The sequence below is a fragment of the Elaeis guineensis genome, chromosome 5 (genome assembly GCF_000442705.2).
Source record: "Elaeis guineensis isolate ETL-2024a chromosome 5, EG11, whole genome shotgun sequence".
Lineage (NCBI taxonomy): Eukaryota > Viridiplantae > Streptophyta > Magnoliopsida > Arecales > Arecaceae > Elaeis > Elaeis guineensis.
This window is the reverse complement of record NC_025997.2, coordinates 56,420,979-56,444,280: the sequence shown is the minus strand read 5'-3', so window position 1 is coordinate 56,444,280 and position 23,302 is coordinate 56,420,979. Positions and strand designations below refer to the sequence as shown.

Below are 23,302 nucleotides of genomic sequence, written 5' to 3'. Positions count from 1 at the left end.
CGGAAAGGCTTCGCCCGGACTCCTACGGGAGCCGAGCTCCGTTCTCGACCCCGATTGCTGGTAAACTTCGTCCAGACTCCTAAGGGAGCCGGACTTCACCCCTGACTGTGATTGCAGGTAGACTTCGCCCGGGCTCCTACGGGAGCCGGATCTCGTCCCCAACTCCGACTGCGAAAAGGCTTCGCCCGGACTCCTATGGGAGCCGGGCTCCGTCCTCGACCCCGATTGCTGGTAAACTTCGTCCGGACTCCTAAGGGAGCCGGACTTCACCCCCGACTGTTATTGCAGGTAGACTTCGCCCGGGCTCCTACGGGAGCCGGATCTCGTCCCCAACTTCGACTGCGGAAAGGCATCGCCCGGACTCCTACGGGAGCCGGGCTCCATCCTCGACCCCGATTGCTGGTAAACTTCATCTGGACTCCTAAGGAAGCCGGACTTCACCCCTGACTGTGATTGCAGGTAGACTTCGCCCGGGCTCCTACGGGAGCCGGATCTCGTCCCCAACTCCGACTGCGGAAAGGCTTCGCCCGGACTCCTACGGGAGCCGGGCTCCTTCCTTGACCTCGATTGCTGGTAAACTTCGTCCGGACTCCTAAGGGAGCCGGACTTCACCCCTGACTGTGATTGCAGGTAGACTTCGCCCGGGCTCCTACGGGAGCCGGATCTCGTCCCCAACTTCGACTGCGGAAAGGCTTCGCCCGGACTCCTACGGGAGCCGGGCTCCTTCCTCGACCCCGATTACTGGTAAACTTCTTTCGGACTCCTAAGGGAGCCGGACTTCACCCCTGACTGTGATTGCAGGTAGACTTTGCCCGGACTCCTACGGGAGCCGGATCTCGTCCCCAACTCCGACTGCGGAAAGGCTTCGCCCGGACTCCTACGGGAGCCGGGCTCCGTCCTCGACCCCGATTGCTGGTAAACTTCATCCGGACTCCTAAGGGAGCCGGACTTTGCCCCTGACTCTAATTGCAGGTAGACTTTGCCCGGACTCCTACGGGAGCCGGACCTCGTCTCCGACTCCGGCTATGGGAAGACTTCGCCCGGACTCCTACGGGAGCCGGACTTCATCCCCGACCTCGACTGATGGTAAACTTCATCCAGACTCCTACGGGAGCCGGACTTCGCCCCTGACTCTAATTGCAGGTAGACTTCGCCCAGACTCCTACGGGAGCCAAACCTCGTCTCCGACTCCGGTTACGGAAAGACTCCGTCCGGACTCCTACGAGAGCCGGACTTCATCTCCGACCTCGACTGATGGTAAACTTCATCCGGACTCCCACGGGAGCCGAACTTCGCCCCTGACTCTAATTGCAGGTAGACTTCGCCCGAACTCCTACGGGAGCCAGACTTCGTCTCCAGCCCCATCTGCGGGAAGACTCCGTCCGGACTCCTGTGGGAGCCTGACTTCGTCCCCGACTTCAATTGAAGGAAGACTCCATCCGGACTCCTGCGAGAGCCAAACTCCAAGCTCCTCTCAGACGGGTGGCTAGCCACCTCTCTCCGCCAGACACCCCAACCGAACTCCGACCGATAGGCCTGGACCCCCTGGCAGGCCGCAGCAACAGCCACGACTCTGCTCCACCTCCTGCGACGGATTTCACGCAGCTCCATCACTCCCTGGCAGGCCATAATAATGGCCACGATCCTGCTCCACTTCCTGCGACGGATACCACGTGATTCTTCCATTCTCTGGCAAGTCGCGACAACGGACGCCGCTCCGCTCCTCGTGGCAGACTTCACGTGGCACGCCCCGGTGATAGCCACGGGTCCACTCAACTACTCTCCGCAACAAACTCCTCCTGAATCTGGACGGTCCACTGCCAGACGGTTACAGACATCGCTATCAGTTTGTTGCCCCCTCCGCCTATAAAAGAGGGAACCCAGATACGTTATTCTCTAAGCTCTCATTTTTACCTAGAAACTCTGCTAAAATTTCCGTTCGAGCACTTCATTCTTGTTGAGGCAGAGAACTGACTTGAGCGTCGGAGGGTCTTACCGGAGCAACCCCACCTCCGATTTAGACTTCTTTTGTCCCAGCGGCGACCGCGACCCCCACAACTCCAGCTTCTCCGGCGCAGGCGGATTTTTGCACCAACAACAACCATGATAATGACAACACAAAACCATGGAGCTAGAAGAGCTGATATACTTGTAGAACAGAAGCATGTCATCCCACTATCATATGAAATACAAAAAGCTAAAAAAAAAAAAAAAAAAAGCGGACCCATCGTTTTTTTTCAAAAAAGATGAAGAAGTAGCTTTGTCAAACCCTTGGAAAAACACCTCACCTTGAATACCATCTTTTATGTCTGGAGAAGGGGTACAAGCACCAAGCTAGAGCAAAATTTGCACAATCATATCACATTTTTCCAGGTATTCATCAACACAAGTTTCAAGTCCAGGTAGTACGCTATCAGAGATAGCAAAAGAATAATGACCAAGGCCATCAGGATAGCTGTTTATGAGAATATTATTCCCTATAACCATTGGAGCTTAAAATTTCCCAACATTTGTGAAATATTTATTACTGTACTTCCGGACAGAAACTAGCCATGTAAATAATACTCTCCAAGCATCAGAAAGCATATGCCTCTTCAGAACAATAATTACCCAGAGTAATTTATAACCTGAAGGGACCATGATACATGTCCACCTCTGTCAGAATATGATTGTGAGTGATCTCTTTGAGAGAGGTGCAACCACTTAGTACCATAGTAATTTCAAATTCATCTCGAAGCATTTGAAGCATCTTTTTCACACCAGACTCACCTTCTGCAGCCAATGAGAATGCTACTGGCCTTCCAATCTGAGGTGAGTATAGGAATTAAAGAAGAGAGTAAACTTCAAAGAAAATGAAAAAGAGTAACTAGCAGGAGAAACCAAAGAACCAAAAAGAATGAAAAACTATTTGAGTTCATTTCAACTTCGAGATAGAGTTTTATCAGAATCGGGAATGTTAATAATGGTGCGACTGGACTATATACTTGTGTTATCTGAATTATATCATGTACTAGTTACTTACAAATACACCAGAGGCTCCCAAAGCTAAAGCCTTGAAAACATCTGTGCCACAACGGACCCCACCATCAAGAAACACAGGAACTCGACCTTGCGCAGCTTTGACAACCTGAACTCAGTAGGTCAGTATCAAAAGAAAAGCCAATATAATGCCTCTGCATGCAGCTTTAGCTGTGAAAGGCCCGAGAACTTGGAAAAGAAACTATCTTCTTCTCCTTCTTGGGATAAAAACTCTTAACGACCTTACATGTTAAAAATACTTCATTGTATGACATGCTAAACCAACTTAATTGTAATAACAAGAGAGATTATTCTTAGGATTGCTGACAAAAATTATCTACATGTTGGAAACATATAATTATTAATATGTATACATATAGAAACTAGCACAATATGTATTCACCATCACTGTTTTAAATGAAGTCTTGATCATATATAGCAGTGGTATAAAGCAAGTGTATATTTGGCAAAATCTACAGTTTTCAGTTAATGGCTAGCGAAGAAGACAAAATGAAAAATAAAACCATGGGCTAGTTTATTATGAGAAGCCTCTGTACCTCTTCCGGACAATTGATAGTTGCGGGAACATAGTCCAGCTGGCGAGCTCCATGATTGGACACAATAATACCAGCCACCCCAGCTTGGATGGCCAGCCATGCTGTATTTGCATGGTTAGAAGAGGACCATAAGTTACACGACCTTACAACCAGGAGAAGTTTATTTATCAGATTAAACAAATAAAACAAAACTGAGTGAACACCAAATGCTTACTGTCCTCTGCAGTCATAAATCCTTTCAGTAGAATTGGCAAAGAAGTAATTGTCTGCAACCATTTTACATCCTGACCAAATACGAAGCAGGCATTCTCAGAAATGATAAATGAATCAACCCTAGGCAAATCAATGTCAGAGAGACAAATGCTCTAAAGATTCCACCAATAGTGATGAAAACACCAACATGTTAAGAGATCAAAGAATTCTCCTGTAATTCCAAAGAATTAACTTTTGTTAATAAGGCCTGATTGGGTGGTTAAGATATTTTATTATATGAGATAAAAACATATAGGATCCAATGGAAGAAAAATCCGGGTGTTTTAATTCTATCCTAGACTTGGATGCCAAGAGACAAATGAACCAGGGAATTGATATGCAACATTATATAATAGTAATCTATAAAGAAATAGAAAATTTAGACCAGGTTGGTACAAAATGCAATAAAATATTTTTAAATTGAAAAGAACATGATGCATTTTCTATAACACTTGCTACATCTATCAAGATGAATCAGTGAGAGACAAGAATAAAACTCTAGAGAATCGAGCACTAACAGTGGCACCATTTATGTGAACCTTTTTGTAGGACCTACATAGCCTATCACTTCACCCTAACCATCACTCCGAGCAATTTTAAGAAACTGAATTAAAGAGAGAAGAAGGAAAAGAAATATTATTAAAACCAAAACCAAAAGGAAACTTCTAGCAATATTACATGATAATATTCAGCACAGATTCGGTAAGGCCAACAATGCTTATTGGCCCATATTAAGAATTTGTTGATTGCATTTCTTCATTGATAGGAGTGTTGATGCATTAAAATGACACCCCATTTTAAGGACAACTCAGAAAATAAATATTAGGACATTATCTGAGATCTAGAAGCCCATCACTTAATCATTATGACTACTTGTGGCAATTTAAAGGAATGAAGATAGAGAACAAAGTTAAGAAATGAAGAAAAGACATCACTGCAACTTAACACAAAAACTACAGAATGTGAAAACAGACTAGAAAGAGCATATATGCTATTAAAGTTTATCTATCCTAAGAAAATGATGACACAAAAGAAGTACCCTCTTCTGGAACAAAAAATAGAAACAAAAAAAATGTAATTACAGAAAACATCTTGGAAACTCTGAAGTTGATCTCCAAACTCCATGTCTTCATCAGTCCACGTCTTCCCCAGCTAATGCTCTCTTCACTTAAGACCTTCACTAGCTTAAGGTACATGATAATCCACCTCCCCCAAAAGCAAGCAAATGAGATGGATGTCAAAGATAGTATTCCAAACCTCATCTCAATATATGGTACATCTCTATTTAGTTTAAACCCTATCTGACAATTTATGGTCCAGGTGTGTTTGGTGGTTATAGATGTCCTCTAGGTTACACAAGATGGGAGGAGAGGGAAAGGTGAAAAGGAACCGGTGGTGGTGGGCAATGGGTTTTTGCTAAGTTGGGAGAGGGAAGAGGGGAGGAGGGATATCATTACCAAAGTGGTGTCGATGATGAGGATGGTTGATGGCCATCACATTAAAGGGGGGCAAGCCCTTGAGATGAGACTGGGGGTTTTGCAAGGAGGGGGCAAGCACCATGGACAAAAAGACCCATGGGGGAGAGGAAGAGGGAGCAATTGTTTCCAGTGGATAAGGTTTTCACATGGTACTTTGATCTTGTCATGTATCCATTGAAACAACAAATCCTGTCCTCAGCGATCTTTTATACTTGGAATTTCTCTGAGGCCATTGGACTTGGTAAATTCCTCCCCAAACAGCCCCTAAGAACATTCTTACTGTCAAACAGATAAATTAGGTCAAAATTAGGCTGAAGGGCTTCAGAAGATTTAAACTTTGAGTCTCTAAATGTGACACTTTTTGGAAGCAGCATGAAGAGTTGAACCACAAGTTCCATCATCTATTGAACATTTGAACAAGTCCTACAGCTAGGAAGCAGAAACTGCTAATAGTATGGTTGCCTCATAAGATGCAGCAAGCAAGCATCCTACAAGGTCTACATTGTTGTTGAATACAATGATACTGAATCATCATTTCATCATTCACCAGTCATAATAATAAACATACCTTCTAGGTTAGAGAGCAGTTGATTTGATCAGCAAAATATGATGCTATCCCAGAGTCATTAGTCTGCAGAGCATTGCATACAACATTACAGAGAATAATAAAGAACTCTGGTTGTATTGTTCAACAATATTTCAGTTGCTCCTCACCTTATCTATTTTTTCGAGGTCCAAACCCTCAAAGTTCTTCAGAGTTAAATATGGAGGCAATGTAAATCTGCAAAATTGATGCATCAAGAGGAAATTTTGATTCTAGAAATTCAAGGATCGACATGGTGTAAAATATACTAAAATTTGAAAAATTTTGATATGAAAGAAGCAGCTAACAGAAAAGCCATGATTTGATCTCATATCTGTTGAAGTTTCTAAAATAGGCCATCAATTCTTGAGATTCCAGACTAAGTCTTTTGAGCTTACATGTGAATCTAGCTAAAATAAATCATAACCAATTTCCTGACTTAAAAAAGGTATGAGTCCCTAAATTTACAAAAGATAAATATATATTCCCTATATTGTGATCTTGAGGTCACTGATATGAAACACAGAAACAGCCTCTCCTACATACATCTAACCATCCCTAGACCCCGCAATGGCGAGAGCTTCATGCACCAGGACATCCATTTCAAATGTACATTCTGCGTATCATTTGATTTACTAATTGTGATGCAGGATCACTTAAGAATCACATGCAAATGTGTGATACTAGCCCAGGATTGTGGCCTCAGCCTAGCCAGCGTCAAGAGTCAAGATCTGCCTATTGATGGTGTCTTTGTTGATTTGGGAAGCAGAAATGGGCAATGTGCACTTTCTCTATAAGAGAAAGGGGGCTGCACACTGTTTAAACAGAGCATCCACGTTTCCTTTTTTTTTTTGCCCTTCGTGCATCCCATCTCCCTTCCATTGCCCTCCACCGCTCCCTCTCGCTCTCCCTCACTCTCTCTCATCCTCTCAGTGTTTCACCCTTCTTTGCCTGTCGGTAAGCTAAAGTTCTTCTCTTCTTCTTTGTTTTCTTCCCTTGGAAGATCCTAACAAGGACAGCACAAGATGTCCTTTTTTACCACCCAAAGGCCTTCTTCAATCTCCTTTTTCATCTTCTTGGTTGCCAGAGGCCATGCCGTAGGTGGGGACCAAGGGCTTGACCATCAGCATCCCCTCTCTCTCATTCCATCCCACAAATGGTTAAGAACTGTTGGTTTCTTAGTAAGAAGGGGGAGAGAGGGAGAGACACACTCTGTTAAAATAGAGCAATGCCCTATTCCATTGTTTCCATGCTGCCCTCCATCCATCACTCTCTCTTGCTCATGCATTCCCCTTTGTCCATTAGACATCCCACACTGAGAAAGCCTCCACCGCTCTTCTCTCTCCCTCACATCTCTTCCCTCTCTCTTGTACTCGGATCCCTTTCGCCTGCCCTCCCTCATCCCTCCTTCCCCACCTTCCCTCACTTTCTCCCTCTCTCTCTGTCTCTCTTCTCCTTCAGGTGTGTGTATGTATTTGTGGGTGTAGGCGAGGGTACCTCTCTTCTATTTCCGTTCCACACCCTCTCCGTTATCCTCTCTTCTCTTTCTTATCCCACAGTCCCTCTTTCTCTCCTAAATCCCTTCCACCATCTCTCTCTCTCTCCCTCACTTATAGTTCCTCTCTTTCCCTCCAATGTGCATGTGTATGTGTCAGGTAGTGAGTGAGGGAAGCATAGCCATCTTCCATCTCTCTCTTACCCCTAATAGTCCCTCTCCCCCTTATCTGCGATAAGTTTGAGAAGGCCCCACTGTACCACCTCTCCTCTTCCACCCTATGATGGAAAATGGGGCAAGGTGATTGCCCGATTCCACATAATAGCAATGGTAGATTAAGAATTAGAAATTTTAAGAATTTTTGGACATTTTTAGAAAGTATTTTAAAATATTAAAGTAACCCTAATTTGATTACATTTGATTTGGGCATTACTAGGTCTCCAGAAATCCTGTAAAATGTCTAGTACCTATCTAGATGACATCTACAACATAAGTAACATCTACACTTTATAGTATTTGTTTAAGATTAATGGTACGAATCGATGTTATGATTCCTAAAATAAATTATCGACGAAATTTCATAATTATGTAGTAATCGGTTTACCGTTATAATTATACTAAGTAAATGCATGTTTAAATAATCATAATGGAGTAAAACGTATAAAAATGAAATTGTTGCATGTTCAAATATAAAACTCAAGTGGTATTGAAAAAGAAAAGAAGATTTAAATATGTATATATGTGCATCACTTGACTCTCAACATGACTATGTATGGAACCGGACCTGATTATGTGCCCCACCACAGGGCCATAGGTATCATGGTGTGACCCTACTATAGGGGTTAAATGTGGTGACCCCACAAGGGGGGGTAATCGTGGCATGACCTAAGCCGCGCGGGTTAAGTGTGGCTGTATGATCATTGTTCCAATTAAAAATCCAAACCACAAGTGGTTAAACATGTAGTGACCCAAAGGTCCCAAACCACAAGGGTTAAACATGGAGTGACCTCTGCCCATGGGTTAAATGCAGCAATACTCATTGGTTGTCAAGCAAAAGTCCGAAACTGGATACCCAACTCAAGTATATGTATAAGTATATGAATGTAAGCACAGTATGATCATGAGACTTGAATAATCTATCTTACTTTGATTCCAAGTATCAATTCATTATGTGCACAACATTGAAAAGATGAAATGTATCATTTTAATATGTGAATATTATTGAAAATAATTATCATGGAGTCACCTATATAGGTGTCTCATATTTCATATAATTTAATTAAATTGCATTATGTAATTTAGCTTGATCCAATTCTACAAAGTGGATTTGTTACTTAATTAGTGCAGCTCATAATCGTCACCCATATTTTTCAGACCCAAAGACCAAGAGCTAGGCAAGCACTGACTTGTTAGGGTAAGTAAATAAAGGCAAGGTAGTTTTCCTAGTTAGTATACTTGGTTTTGATTAGTGGTGTATATTAAAGTGTGGCTTGGGGTTATGTTTAAATACTTAGACACTGAAAGTTTGAGTTGTAAATTTTGGAAATAGATCTCTGTTTATAACTAGGAGTGGGGTGTATAATTTTGTTTGACATTTTAATTTAATACTTTAGTTGTTCTGATAATCACTACTACTTGCAGATGAATTTTATGAATTTCAAGTTATATTGAATTCATTGACAGATAGAATGCCTTGCATGCTTATAGAACCAACCTCTATGAGTATATGGTAGCTACCACACCCTTGAATTATGATTCTGAGGTCAGGGGCATGATAGTTAAAGTGGTATCAAAGCATAGATTTCAATTGTAAGAATTTATCTAGGCCCCAGGATATGATGTACATTTAGTGTAGGTGGGGTAGTTATCAAATATCAGATATAATCCCTAACTATTATGCTACAAGTATTTAATAATGCTACATCCTAGTTTAATTAAAACTTTACAATGAACTTCTATTGTTGCTTATCGTGTTAAGAAGGTTGCCAACATTATTGATAACTCTCATATAAAGGAACCTTCAAATCAACATGTTGACAACACAGGTCAGCAGGAGGGTGTCACAACCTCTGTCGGGAATATCCAGACTGAACAACAATAGCAGCCCGCATTGCTCCTATTTATGGAGACTATAGTTAGAATAACAACACAACAACAGTTGCAATTTCAAGAACAGTAAGAGCAGCAAAAATGGTTCCAGCAACAACAATTGCAATTTCAATGGCAAATACAGCGATAATTTCTGCAAGAACAGCAACTGTTGCAACAAAAGAAACCACAATCGTCAAGTGTTGGAGCCCATTTTGTGAAGTGTGGAGGTATTTCAGAATTTAGGAAAGTGACTCCTAATGAACCATTGGAGGCTAAAAGCTAGCTAGAGGAAATGGAAAAGGCCATTGTGGTTATTAAATGCCCGAAAGAATACAAAATAGCCTATACCTCCTAATGCTACAAGGAGAGGCCTATGACTAGTGGAGGATAGTACAAACCATGCATGTCTCTGAAACAGATCTCTTTACTTGGGAAAAATTCTACAAAGCCTTCTATGAAAAATATTTTTCTTCCATTATTAGAGCTTAGAAACAACAAGAATTCATTACTTCGAGGTAGAAAGGCATAATTATGGCCCCATATGAAGCAAAGTTAATGAACTTGCTGAGTTGGCCCCTAAGCTGGTGGAGGACAAAGAGACATGAGCCCAAATTTAATGAACTTGCCAAGTTGCCCCCCAAGCTGGTAGAGGATGAAGTGACCCGAGCCTACAAGTTCCAGATGGGCTTTAAGAGCAGCAATTAGAAAAGAGGTAGAACCATTACAATGTACTATCTATCGAGAAATTCTAAATATAGCATTGATAATAGAAAGAGAAATCGAGCATGAATAAAAGGAAAGGGAAGGTCAGAGAAAGAAGTCTAGACCAATGGCATTATAGAGTGGGCAAAATTTTGATATAGCAGTAAAGAAAATTTATCCAGCAACATATGGTTAGCCAGTAGCAAAGAAGTTCTAATCGTTGTTCACGGTGTGAGAAAAATCATTCAAATATAAACTATCCTTAGAACACCGGTGCGTTCTTTCAGTGTAGACAAAATGGTCAAAGTAGCAGCTTGTCCAATGACAAGAAAGAGCGGAACTGTTTTGACACCTTCTGTAGCTCAATCAACTCAAGCACTAGTAAGCAAAATCCCTCCTATTGCACAGAGTAGAAGAGGGAAATCCTAGAAGAGGCTCATCGTACCAGTGATACAGTACATCCTAGCAGCACCAAAATATACTGGAATGCAAATTTGTGTTGTATATGTATATGTCGTGTTTAGTTACTCTTTTGTTGCTTAAATAAATTAGGAGTATAACTTGTTATCTTGGGGGATTTAAGGAAGTTATAACTCAATAGTTGCTATTAGTTGTTCTATGAGACAAATTATTGAAATTCAGGATGTTAAGAAAGAAAGGTTGGGGGGAGTGATACTACAGATTGTAGTCAATTGGTGAAATAGAGGACAACATATGCAAGATTAAGATTTGAAGTTTCAAAGCAAGAGAAAAGGACATGCACTTAAATGTTTGAGATATTATATTGACATGTATGATGTGGCTATATTGGAACAGGGATGATTTAATGAAGTCTCTTGTATTTAGTAGAAGGAATGAATCAGAGTGGCACAATGGAAGAGTGGTGAAATTGGAACCCACATGTTCCTTGGAAATTGTTTATAAATTGTACTATGATGTTAGCCCGAGATGTCAATATGCTGTGCATATTTATAATCCAATTTAGAATTTATATTGAATATATATCTGATAGTCATTTTGCATAAATATTTAATATTTATATTAATGGTAATTGCAGAGAAATGGATGTTATCAATACTTCATCGAAGACCATTTTGGCGGAAATTACTGAAAAGTTAGGACTTCCCAAGCCAATCTATGGATGTGAACTTCAAGATGGCTAGTATGTAAGATCATTTGTTGATATTATCTTAAGTCAGGAAGAAGGGTCACCAGAAACTAGTAGGCTTTGGGGTCCTAGAGCATGAGAGCAACATGAGTCGAAGGAGAAGGCTGCCGCTTTCGATATTAATTGAGTGAAGAAAAAATTTAATCTGGAAATTAAGGATGTGATTTTTGAAGATAAGGAATATTACAAATATGTGTATCAAAGAATCCACACTAGTTATGAAGATTTATAATCAAACTGTAATACCTAGCCCAATTGGACCAACCCACCAAGAGAAGTGGCCCAAACAGGCCATGTATGAATTTTAAAAGAAAAAAAAAAGAGGGACTAGCAGGTGCGTTGCTGTGGAAGCGGACTCAAGGAAGAACTTCCGAAGGAATTCTTCACCGATTCAAATCCTAAAACCTTTAGGATTAAGAGACCAAATCAAACTCAAATCCCCTCCCTTAAAAAGCCTATTTAAAGGCTTAAATCCCTCATTTTTCCTCACCAAAAAAATCATCAATTCGCTGCCCTTATTTTTCCTTGGATTGCTGGCAGTTTACTCTTATTTTGGCTATCAAGAATCAGATCAATCCCAGTCAAAGAGCAAGTAAATTCCTTTGATCAATTTCCCTCAAAGCTCTATGGGTTTTAAGCTTGAATCTTGGCTGAATTTTTGTTGAAATTGCTGCCAAAATATCTCTTGAAAACTTTGAATTCGAATTTTCCTGTTTTTCCCTTTTTCCTTTTGGTTTTTGCCACTGGTTGCCATCGTCGATCGTCGGACCTGAGTCACCAGTCCCGGACCTGAGTCGTCGGTCCCGATCTTGCGTTGCTCCTCCAGCTGCAAGCCTTCCCGATAGGAAGGAGGCCCACCTTGGCATCGAGGATAGGAACAAGGAATTCCCTGTTCCGCCTATTCCGTGGGAAGAGAGAAATAGAGGACATGGTCCCCTGTTTCACCATGAAAAAAAAAATATAAGAGAAGAAAAAAAAAGAAAAAGGAGAAAAGAAAAAGAAAAGGAAAAAAAAAGAAAAGAAAGAAAAAAAATTTTCTCTCCCTTCCCTCTCTCCTTTCTCTGAGTTTGAAACCCACTTTCTCTCTCTAAAAATGTTTCACTTTCTCTCACTAGAAGTTTTATTTTCTCCCTCTACTTTCTCTTTCTAAAATTTTCTCTCTCTAGATTATTTGTCTCTTTTCATGAATTTTTCTCTTTAGAATTGTATCTCTCTAGAAATTTATCTTTTTGAAATTTATCAAGAAAAAGAACTTTATTTTGATGAATTTAAGTGATTTTAACGAAAAGATTCTAATCCATGATCGCTAATTGGCATGTTGACACTCATCTTGACCAAACTAGATATTATTAGATTTTATTATCCATCATTTTGTTGAGTTATCTATGGAATAATTGAATCATGATTTGATAAAAATCATCTTGTTCGGACCGATCCAGATGTTGGACTATGTCACCTGATCAATTCGAATTATACCTTATGAATTTTCTCTCCTCTAATTTTCTCTCTCCACTTGATTTATGAACTCAATGAAAGATTCTTAGCCCTATCACTTTGAATCTAATTTGGCCTAAATAGTCATTCTCTGAACCACTTATGTCCTAATTGGATCTTAATTGAAAGAAATTAGATGATCGAACCAATCTAAAGCGTTGAATATCGTATTCGTATTTTTTTGATTATTGGACTTGATCTTATATAGGGATTGTGGATACCTGATAATTGGATACTATGATATAATCTATGAACTGAAGATTTTGGAAAGATATTTTTAAAATTATGTGGATTTGTTGGAATGCAAATGAGGTAAGAATGCTTCACTTTTTCTAGATTTATCGACAAATTATAATATATTTTTATGACATGATTTGTGAAATGATGCATGAATTAGATGAATAATATTTTGTTATGAAAAATATCTTACTTGAAATGTTATGATGAAGCATGATTGAACATATTGATTTCATTATGCATTATATTGATTGATTTCGATACCACATGATTATGTGTATTCCTATCGAACCAAAATAAGAAATATGAATTATGAAGAATTTTGATTCAAAAATGATATGAATTGACAACCTGATTATGTAAAGGACCCCGTCAGTGAGGGTTAATACGTTAGCAATTGATTTGTCCTGAAAATTTATGTCGCCAACAAGACCAGCAACATGTTGCAAGCGAGATCAGCGACAAACCGTCAGCAAGACAAGCAGTTCCGAAGGACTTTGCTGTCAGATGATTCGCAGCTCACCGCAAGATGATACACAGTGTTATGATCCTGCCCAAAAAAAATATGATCATAGCTCATGATTGATGAAAAGAACTTGAGAATGAAAGAAATTGAAATCTCGAAAGAAACTCAAATTTTTGAAAAAAAATGAAATTGATATGAACTATATTGCATAATTGAAATTGATTTCCAATTGATGAACTCTATATGCTTATTTTTTATAAATAATTATTTACTTTAATGCCTAATGAAATCTATTTAAAGTGATCATTGCTTATTGGGCTGTCTAGCTCATTATCTCCTATTTTATTATTTTTATAGATGTTAAGAAATTAAGATGATACTAGATATGAATGAAAGAGTGATTAGAAGCAGAATCTCTATACTTTTATTTTAGATTGAAAGTCTTATTGAATTTGATGTAAGACCTATTGAACATTGTTGAATTTATTGAGATATTAAAATTAAAATTTGAATTATTATATTTTTGATTTAAATTATTGACTAATTATTCCATTGTTGCTTTATGGTAGCCTGATAAGATGCCTTGCATACTTGTGGAGAGTTCCTTATGAGTATACGGTGGTTACCATGACCTTCGGCTCACAATCTCGGATCAGGGGGCATGACAATTAAAATAGTATCAGAGCATTAGTGGATGAATTAAGACGTAAAATTAAATATAAGATGAGTGTATGTAGTAGACATTAGAGACATTATGGTGTAGATCTTTGATGATTGTAGTGTGAGGTATCTTTATAAATTTTAAATATTATGATTATGTATGAATGGCTCGCAAAAGATTATGACGCATAGAGTTTGAAATATGATAGACAATCTATAGATCATGTAATGATTTGCTAGATTTGATCTAAACTAATTACAAGAGGTTGATCATGAAATTTTATTTAGTATGATTATTAATTTAATCATTAATTGTTTAAGTAAATTGTGAGCTCAAATTTGACATGAGAGAATATTATGATATTGCTCTTAATTTTAAAATTAATTATTCAGTGATAAGATGAAGATTTATTCATAAAAGTGTTACTTCAAGTTGGACTAAGAAGACCTTTCATGATATTTGATTGCAATATTCTTTGAAGTTTATACCGGAATATTGATCTTATATGAAATTTGCATGTAGAAACAAAAAATATATTTGAGGAATATTGCAACGAAGTTTATTTCATATTGAAGAGATTAATTATGGGATAGTCGAATATTCATTTAGTGAAATCTTGATTTGCCATCTTGGGATTAAGATAAAAGATTCTAGTTATATCTACTGGAGATTATGAGACGTAATGTAAAATTTTAATTTGAAAATTTAGAAATTATGAATTGAACTAAAGTTCTTTTACCATTGTTATTGAAGTCCCTAATAAACCTAATATTGAATGGAGAATTTGACTTTAAGTGGCCTGCATGATTATTATGGAAGATTTTGATAGATGATAAAAGTCTTAATAAAAGAAACATTACAAGAGATAAGTGAGTTAATTTTTCTAATACGTTTGATGTATGATCGTAGAACTTGATTGCATCGATTGAGAAAATTCATCTAATTTCTTTTACTCACTAGAGTTTGATATGGAATTGTTTAGTTGAATTGACAAGAGAATTAAGATTTAATTCATATTGAATTATAGTAAACTTATATGATGGTTTTGGGATGTCAATTGACTTAAAGATTGATTTAGATAAATATGCTCGATGCGTATTAGGGATGAGACTTGAAAGTTTCTTTTAACCTACTTGAAAGTTAAATTTTGAATCTTCTCAATACGAAGTAATATTTTGTTGAAAGTTATTACATCCTATGAATTTTTGATAGTTTAGATCAGAGTGCATAGTGGAAGCATAATGACCTGGATTATTTGAGCTAATCAACAATATTGATCTTTTAAGTTAAGAATTTATAAAAGATGATATGATTTCGATATTCCTTGTGGAAAGAATTTATTGATAATGGAAAGGATGATATTTTGATTCTAGATAATCTGGTGTCACTATATGATTTTCACAAGTCGGTCTCTTCTTTACTATGCTAAAAAAAATTTTAGCATCTTGAATCTTGGATGAGTGGACCATTGATTCTTGACCTTAGACTTGAAATATTTGAAGCTTATACTTTTCTATCTATTAGAAAAAAAAATTGAGATTGTTTATCGATCTTTGATTTTGATATTAGATTTTTATACTTAAATATTTATCTACGGAGAATATAGTAAAGTTTGTAAAAAAAAAAAATCTTTTGTTAGATTAATTAAGTCAAGAGTAGATAATGATTTTGGTGAGACCCTTGATATTCTTATTTAAATTTGAGATGTTGATTTTGATAATAAGAAATGAATGGTTTTGATTCAGATCAACACTTAACGTATTGACCTTTTCTTTATGAAATGATTTAAGAATAAATTTATATCGAGAATTAGAATATTGAAATGTTTGAGGGTGAGATTTAAACCATAAATCCCAAGTAAGAATTTTTGAGGACTTAAAGAAGAAAAATTTCGAGGATAAAATTTCTTTTAGGAGGGAAGAATGTAATACTCAGCTCAATTAAACCAACCCAGCAAGAGAAGTGGCCCAAACAGGCCATGTATGAATTTTTAAAAAAAAAAAAAAGAGGGAACAGCACGTGCGTTGCTGTGGAAGGGGACTCACAGAAGAACTCCCAAAGGAATTCTTCACTGATTCAAATCCTAAAACCTTTAGGATTAAGAGACCAAATCAAACTCAGATTCCCTCCCTTAAAAGGTCTATTTAAAGGCTTAAATCCCTCATTTTTCCTCACCAAAAAAATCATCAATTCGCTGCCCTTATTTTTCCTTGGATTGCTGGCAGTTTACCCTTGTTTTGGCTATCAAGAATCGGATCAATCCAAGTCAAAGAGTAGATAAATTCCTTTAATCAATTTCCCTCAAAGGTCTATGGGTTTTAAGCTTGAATCTTGGCTGAATTTTTGTTGAAATTGCTGCCAAAATATCTCTTGAAAACTTTGAATTCAGATTTTCCTATTTTTGTTTTTGGTTGTTGTTGCTGGTTGCCGTGCCGATCGCCAGACCTGAGTTGTCAATCCCAGTCTTGTGCTACTCCTCCAGCTGCAAGCCTTCTCGATGGGAAGGAGGCCCGCCTTGGCGTCGGAGACAGGAACAAGAAGTTCCTTGTTCTGCTTGCTTCGTGGGAAGAGAGGATCAAAGGACGCAGTCCTCTGTTTCACCATGAAAAAAATTATATATAAGAGAAGGAAAAAAAAAGAAAAAGAAGAAAAGGAAAAGAAAAGAAAAAAAAGAAAAGAAAAAAAAAAAATTTCTCTCCCTTTCCTCTCTCCTTTCTCTGAGTTGGAAACCCACTTTCTCTCCCTAAGAACGTTTCACTTTCTCTCACTAGAAGTTTTATTTTCTCTCTCTACTTTCTCTCTCTAGATTATGTCTTTTTTCATGAATTTTTCTTTCTATAATTGTATCTCTCTAAAAGTTTATTTTTTTTAAAATTTATCAAGAAAAAAAAATTTATTTTGATGAGTTTGAATGATTTTAATGAAGGAATTCTAATCCATGATCACTGATTGGCATGTTGACACCCATCTTGACCAAACTAGATATTATTAGATTTTATCATCCATCATTTTGTTGAGTTATCTATGGAGTAATTGAATCATGATTTGATGAAAATTATCTTGTTCGGACCGATCGAGATGTTGGATTATATCACCTAATCAATTCGAATTATACCTTATGAATTCTCTCTCCTCTGATTTTCTCTTTCCACTTGATTTATGAACTCAATAAAAGATTCTCAGCTCTATCACTTCGAATCTGATTTGACCTAAATAGTCATTCTCTGAACCACTTATGTCCTAATTGGATCTTAATCGAAAGAAATTAGATGATCGGACCAATCTAAACCGTTAAATATCGTATTCGTATTTTTTTGATTATTGGACTTGATCTTGTATAGGGATTGTGGATACCCGATAATTGGATACTGTGATATAATCTATGAATTGAAGATTTTGGAAAGATATTTCTAAAATTATGTGGATTTGTTGGAATGCGAATGAAGTAAGTAATGCTTCACTTTTTCTAGATTTATCGATAAATTATAATATATTTTTCTAACATGATTTGTGAAATGATGCATGAATTGGATGAATGATATTTTGTTATGAAAAATATCTTATTTAAAATATTATGATGAAGCATGATTGAACATATTGATTTCATTATGCATTATATTGATTGATTTCGATACCACATGATTATGTGTATTCCTATCGAACTAGAATAACAAAATATGAATTATGAAAAATTTTAATTCAAAAATGATATGTGTTGGTCAAAAATCCGCCTGCGCCGGAGAAGCTGGAGTCGAGGGAGTCGCGGTCGCCGTCGGGACCTGCAAAAGAAGTATCAACCGGAGGTGGGGTTGCTCCGGCAAGACCCTCCGACGCTCAAGTCAGTTCTCTGCCTCAACAAGAATGGAGTGCTCGAACGAAAATTTTAGCAGAGTTTCTAGGTAAAGATGAGAGCTTAGACCATAACGTATCTGGGACTCCCCCTTTTATAGGTGGAGGGAGCAACAGACTGATAGCGATGTTTGTAACCGTCTGGTCGTGGGCTGCCCAGAGTCAGACGAAGTTTGTTGCGGAGAGTAGTGGAGTAGACCCGTGGCTATCACCGAAGCGCGCCACGTGGAGTCTGCCGCAGGGAGTGGAGCGGCGTCCATTGTCGCGACTTGCCAGAGGATGGAAGAATCGCGCGGTATCCGTCGCAGGAAGTGGAGCAGGATCGTGGGCATCATAGCGGTCTGCCAGGGAGTAATGGAGCCGCGCGGAATCCGTCGCAGGAAGTGGAGCAGGATCGTGGCCGTTGCTGCGTCACGCCAGGGAGTAATGGAGCCGCGCGGAATCCGTCGCAGGAAGTGGAGCAGGATCGTGGCCGTTGCAGCGTCACACCAGGGAGTGCAGACCTGTCGGCTGAAGTTCGACTGGAGTGTCTGGCGGCGAGGGGTGGTTAGCTATCCATTTGAGAGGAGCCCGGAATCCGGCTCCCGTAAGAGTCCGGACGAAGTCTTCCTTTAGCTGGAGTCGGGGATGAGGCCCGGCTCCCGTAGGGGTCCGGACGGAGTCTTCCTGCAATTAAAGTCAGGGGCGAAGTCTGGCTCCCGTAGGAGTCCGGACGAAGCTTACTAGCGGTTGAAGTTGGTGACTGAGCCCGGCTCCCGTAGGAGTCCGGGCGGAGTGCTTGCAGTTGAAGCTGGCGACGGAGCCCGGCTCCCGTAGGAGTCCAGGCGGAGACTTCCTTGCAGTTGAAGTTGGCGACGGAGCCCGGCTCCCGTAGGAGTCCGGGCGGAGTCTGCTTGCAGTTGAAGCTGGCGACGGAGTCCGGCTCCCGTAGGAGTCCGAACGGAGTCTTCCTTGCAGTTGGAGTTGGTGACGGAGCCCGGCTCCCGTAGGAGTCCGGGCGGAGTCTGCTTGCAGTTGAAGCTGGCGACGGAGCCCGGCTCCCGTAGGAGTCCGGGCGGAGTCTTCCTTGCAGTTGAAGTTGGTGACGGAGCCCGGCTCCCGTAGGAGTCCGGACGGAGTCTTCCCTGCAGTTGGAGTTGGTGACGGAGCCTGGCTCCCGTAGGAGTCCGGGCGGAGTCTTCCTTGCAGTTGAAGTTGGTGACGGGGCCCGGCTCCCGTAGGAGTCCGGACGGAGTCTTCCTTGCAGTTGAAGTTGGTGACGGAGCCCGGCTCCCATAGGAGTCCGGATGGAGTCTTCCTTGCAGTTGAAGTTGGTGACGGAGCCCAGCTCCCGTAGGAGTCCGGGCGGAGTCTTCCTTACAGTTGAAGTTGGTGACGGAGCCCGGCTCCCGTGGGAGTCCGGGCGGAGTCTTCCCTGCAGTTGGAGTTGGTGACGGAGCCCAGCTCCCGTAGGAGTCCGGGCGGAGTCTTCCTTGCAGTTGAAACTGGCGACGGAGCCCGGCTCCCGTAGGAGTCCTGACGGAGACTTCCTTGCAGTTGAAGTTGGCGACGGAGCCCGGCTCCCGTAGAAGTCCGGACGGAGTCTGCTTGCAGTTGAAGCTGGCGACGGAGCCCGGCTCCCGTAGGAGTCCGGACGAGTCTTCCTTGCAGTTGGAGTTGATGACGGAGCCCGACTCCCGTAGGAGTCCGGGCGGAGTCTGCTTGCAGTTGAAGTTGGCGACGGAGCCCGGCTCCCGTAGGAGTCCGGGCGGAGTCTTCCTTGCAGTTGAAGTTGGTGACGGAGCCCGGCTCCCGTAGGAGTCCGGGCGGAGTCTTCCCTGCAGTTGGAGTTGGTGACGGAGCCCGGCTCCCGTAGGAGTCCGGACGGAGTCTTCCTTGCAGTTGGAGTTGGTGACGGAGCCCGGCTCCCGTAGGAGTCCGGGCGGAGTCTTCCTTGCAGTTGAAGTTGGTGACAGAGCCCAGCTCCCGTAGGAGTCCGGGCGGAGTCTTCCCTGCAGTTGAAGTTGGAGACGGAGCCCGACTCCCGTAGGAGTCCAGGCGGAGTCTTCCTTGCAGTTGAAGCTAGCGACGGAGCCCACTCCCGTAGGAGTCCGGGCGGAGTCTTCCTTGCAGTTGAAGTTGGTGACGGAGCCCAGCTCCCGTAGGAGTCCGGGCGGAGTCTTCCCTGCAGTTGGAGTTGGTGACGGAGCCCGGCTCCCGTAGGAGTCCGGACAGAGTCTTCCTTGCAGTTGGAGTTGGTGACGGAGCCCGACTCCCGTAGGAGTCCGGGCGGAGTCTTCCTTACAGTTGGAGTTGGTGACGGAGCCCGGCTCCCGTAGGAGTTCCTGCGGAGTCTGCTTGCAGTTGAAGCTGGCAACGGAGCCCGGCTCCCGTAGGAGTCCGGGCGGAGTCTTCCTTGCAGTTGAAGTTGGTGACGGAGCCCGACTCCTGTAGGAGTCCGGGCGGAGTCTTCCCTGCAGTTGGAGTTGGTGACGGAGTCCGGCTCCCGTAGGAGTCCGGGCGGAGTCTTCCCTGCAGTTGGAGTTGGTGACGGAGCCCGGCTCCCGTAGGAGTCCGGGCGGAGTCTTCCTTGCAGTTGAAGTTGGTGACGGAGCCCGGCTCCCGTAGGAGTCCGGGCGGAGTCTTCCTTGCAGTTGAAGTTGGAGACAACTCGTGAGGGTCAATCCCGTTGAGAACTTCGGCTGAGGGTATTTTATACCCAACACCAGTCCCCCTACTTCCAAGTTTGAATTTCGAATGAAGGAAGTACAGAGAGGTTTGCACAGCCGAAGTTGTCCCCTTGAACCCTGTGTACGACCGCCTCCAGATATTTTGGCATTAAATGTGCGCGTGCTGGAGTCTTTTTGAATCGGGGCGATACGAAAGGACCCTTCGAAATTCCCGCTGGTACACTGGCCCTGGTACGGCGCAATAATGGCCCTGCCAACCGTCAGCCGCTTTCAGCCGCCTGCCGTGGCGAGTGGGACACGTGTCGAGCGCGGGCCGACCTGGGGGGATTCGCGATCATTATGGCGCCGGATCCCAGGGTCTATTTAAACCCGTCCTTCCGCCTTTAGGGGCCCTATTCCGCTTCAGAATTCTAGCGGTATCTGCCCTTTCTTCGAGAGCCCTGTTTCTCTTGGCGTCTTCTTGGGCCATAGGCGTCCTTCGAGTCATCCCTGTCCTCGCCCCTCTGCATCCCTCAGAGCGATCTAGGTTAGTCCCAGAACCTTCGTCTCTCTTCCCGCCACTTAGGGGCCCTTTCTTTGCCATTTTTTTTTTTTATTCCTCTGAGTCAGCCTCCTGTGATCTCTCGCCCTTTGTCCTGTCCGTTTGCTTCGGGATCATCAGGATCTTCATTTGAAGGTATTCGAAATGTCTTCCGGTACTTCCGCTTCCGGCGGTTCCGGGAGTTCTTCCGCTTCAACCCCTCAGGTCCCCCGTTCTGTAGATGAACCCATACCTGGGGCGGGGCCTCGCCCGGTTTTTGCGCCGGGTGCCATTCCCTGCTCCTTGACTCCGGATGAACTCCTGCTGATAAGGGTTCAATACGGAGTTCCTCCGGAGTATGACCTGGAGCTTCTCGGCCCCTCCGATCGGGCTAGCACTCCTCCATCCGGTCGCTTTTGCCTGTATCAGGAGGCGTTCCGTGCCGGGCTCCGGCTTCTGCTTCCATCCTTTGTTGTCGCCCTCTTCCGCTTCTTAGATATCTCTTTGGCTTCAGTTGCTCCGAATTCTTTTAAGTTTTTGATAGGGTTTCTCTCCCTTTGCCACGTAGTCGAGGTCCAGCCGTCCCTCTCTCTGTTTAGGCATTTCTATACCTTCAAGCGTCATCCTTCGGCGAAGGACTGGTGGTATTTCTCCCCTCAGTTCGGCAAGAAGGGGTTGCTGAAAGGTGCCTCCTTTTCGATCCACAATTGGAAGGGAAAATACCTCTTCGTCCACTACCCGACCCTGAGGCTGGGCCTGCCCCCTTGGGGCTCTCTGAGGGATTCTGTTCGCCGGGCCCCCAGCCTGGGGGAGGACGACCTCCAGGCTGCCCGGAAGCTTCTCGCCTATTCCGCTCCTTCCCTTCCCAACCTTCTGAGGGAGCAATTTTTGTTCAACGTCGGCCTGAGCCCCCAGGATCCTGCGAGTACTTCATCTTTTCCTTTCTCTTCTTTTCTTCTATCCTTCTTCTTTTTGTTTCTTTTTCTTCTCTCTTCTTCCTTCTCTTTTTTTTTTTGTGCCACTCCTTCCTTTTTCACCCCATTATCGATTTCTGACTCTTGATTGATTTTTTTTTTTTTAAGGAATAGACGCCGAAGCAGCGCGGATGTTCGCCAGGAGCCTCAAGGCCCACAAAAGAAAGGGTGCCGCGGCCTCCGGATCGGCAAAGAGGGCCAGGGCGGAGGAGTCGAGCTTGGCCGCGCCCGTCCAGACGGCTCCAGCGATCGACATTCCCTCGGACGCCGAACCTACGGCCCCCCGAGCCTCCTCAAGGAGTCCGTCAACTGGGGCTCCCGTTTCGGGGGTCCGCTCCATGGAGGCACCCATAGTCGAGAGGGGGAAGAGAAGGAAGTCGGTGGCCCGTAGGGTGAGTAGCCACCGAGCCGCCGCTGACGAGTCCCTTGGTTCCAAAGAGGAGCCGGAGAATCCCTTCAATGACAGGGACTTGATCAGGCGGTTGATCGACGGCTGCATCCTGCCCGAGGTAGTCAAGAGGATCGACCGCGCCGATCCTGAGCAACGGGTTTGGGACTCCCTAGGATCCTTCCTCGAGGTAAACAAACCTTCATTTGACCGGCTATTCGACCATTGTTCTGATCCCCTTGTCGCCCTTGCAGATTGGGCACCAGCTCCTCACCAATATCGAGGCGATGAACCGGGCGAGGAGGGACGCCGTCCAGGTGGAGGAGCATTGCCGGGCCGAGGTCGCTCGCCTCAAAGAAAAGGCAGCCGAAGTAGCCGCCCTCCAAGAGGCCCTGGAAAGAGAGAAACAAGCCCGGGAGGAGGAAAAGCAGACCTTGGAGGAGACGGTGAGAAAGGCAGAGGCCGAGGTCGCCAATTTGGCTGAGCAGATTCCAGTCCTGATCTCGGAGGCCAGGGTTCTTGCGGTAGAGGAGTTCAAGACCTCCGCGGAGATGAGGGACCTGAATGTCCAATTCGGCCAGGAGGCGTTCATCAAGGGGTTCGAGCTCTGTCAGGAGAAGGTGGCCAGGAAATTTCTGGAGCTCGACCTCAGCTTCCTGGGTGAGGAGTCTGAAGACGAGGTCGGTCCCTCTCCCGCTAC

At 42.8% G+C, this 23,302-nt stretch overlaps 1 pseudogene; it reads right to left on the bottom strand.

Moving 5' to 3' along the window:
* Positions 1–2,345: 2,345 nt before the first annotated feature.
* LOC105034623 (glycolate oxidase 1-like) overlaps positions 2,346–23,302 on the bottom strand; it is a 35,919-nt pseudogene continuing 14,962 nt past the window's right edge.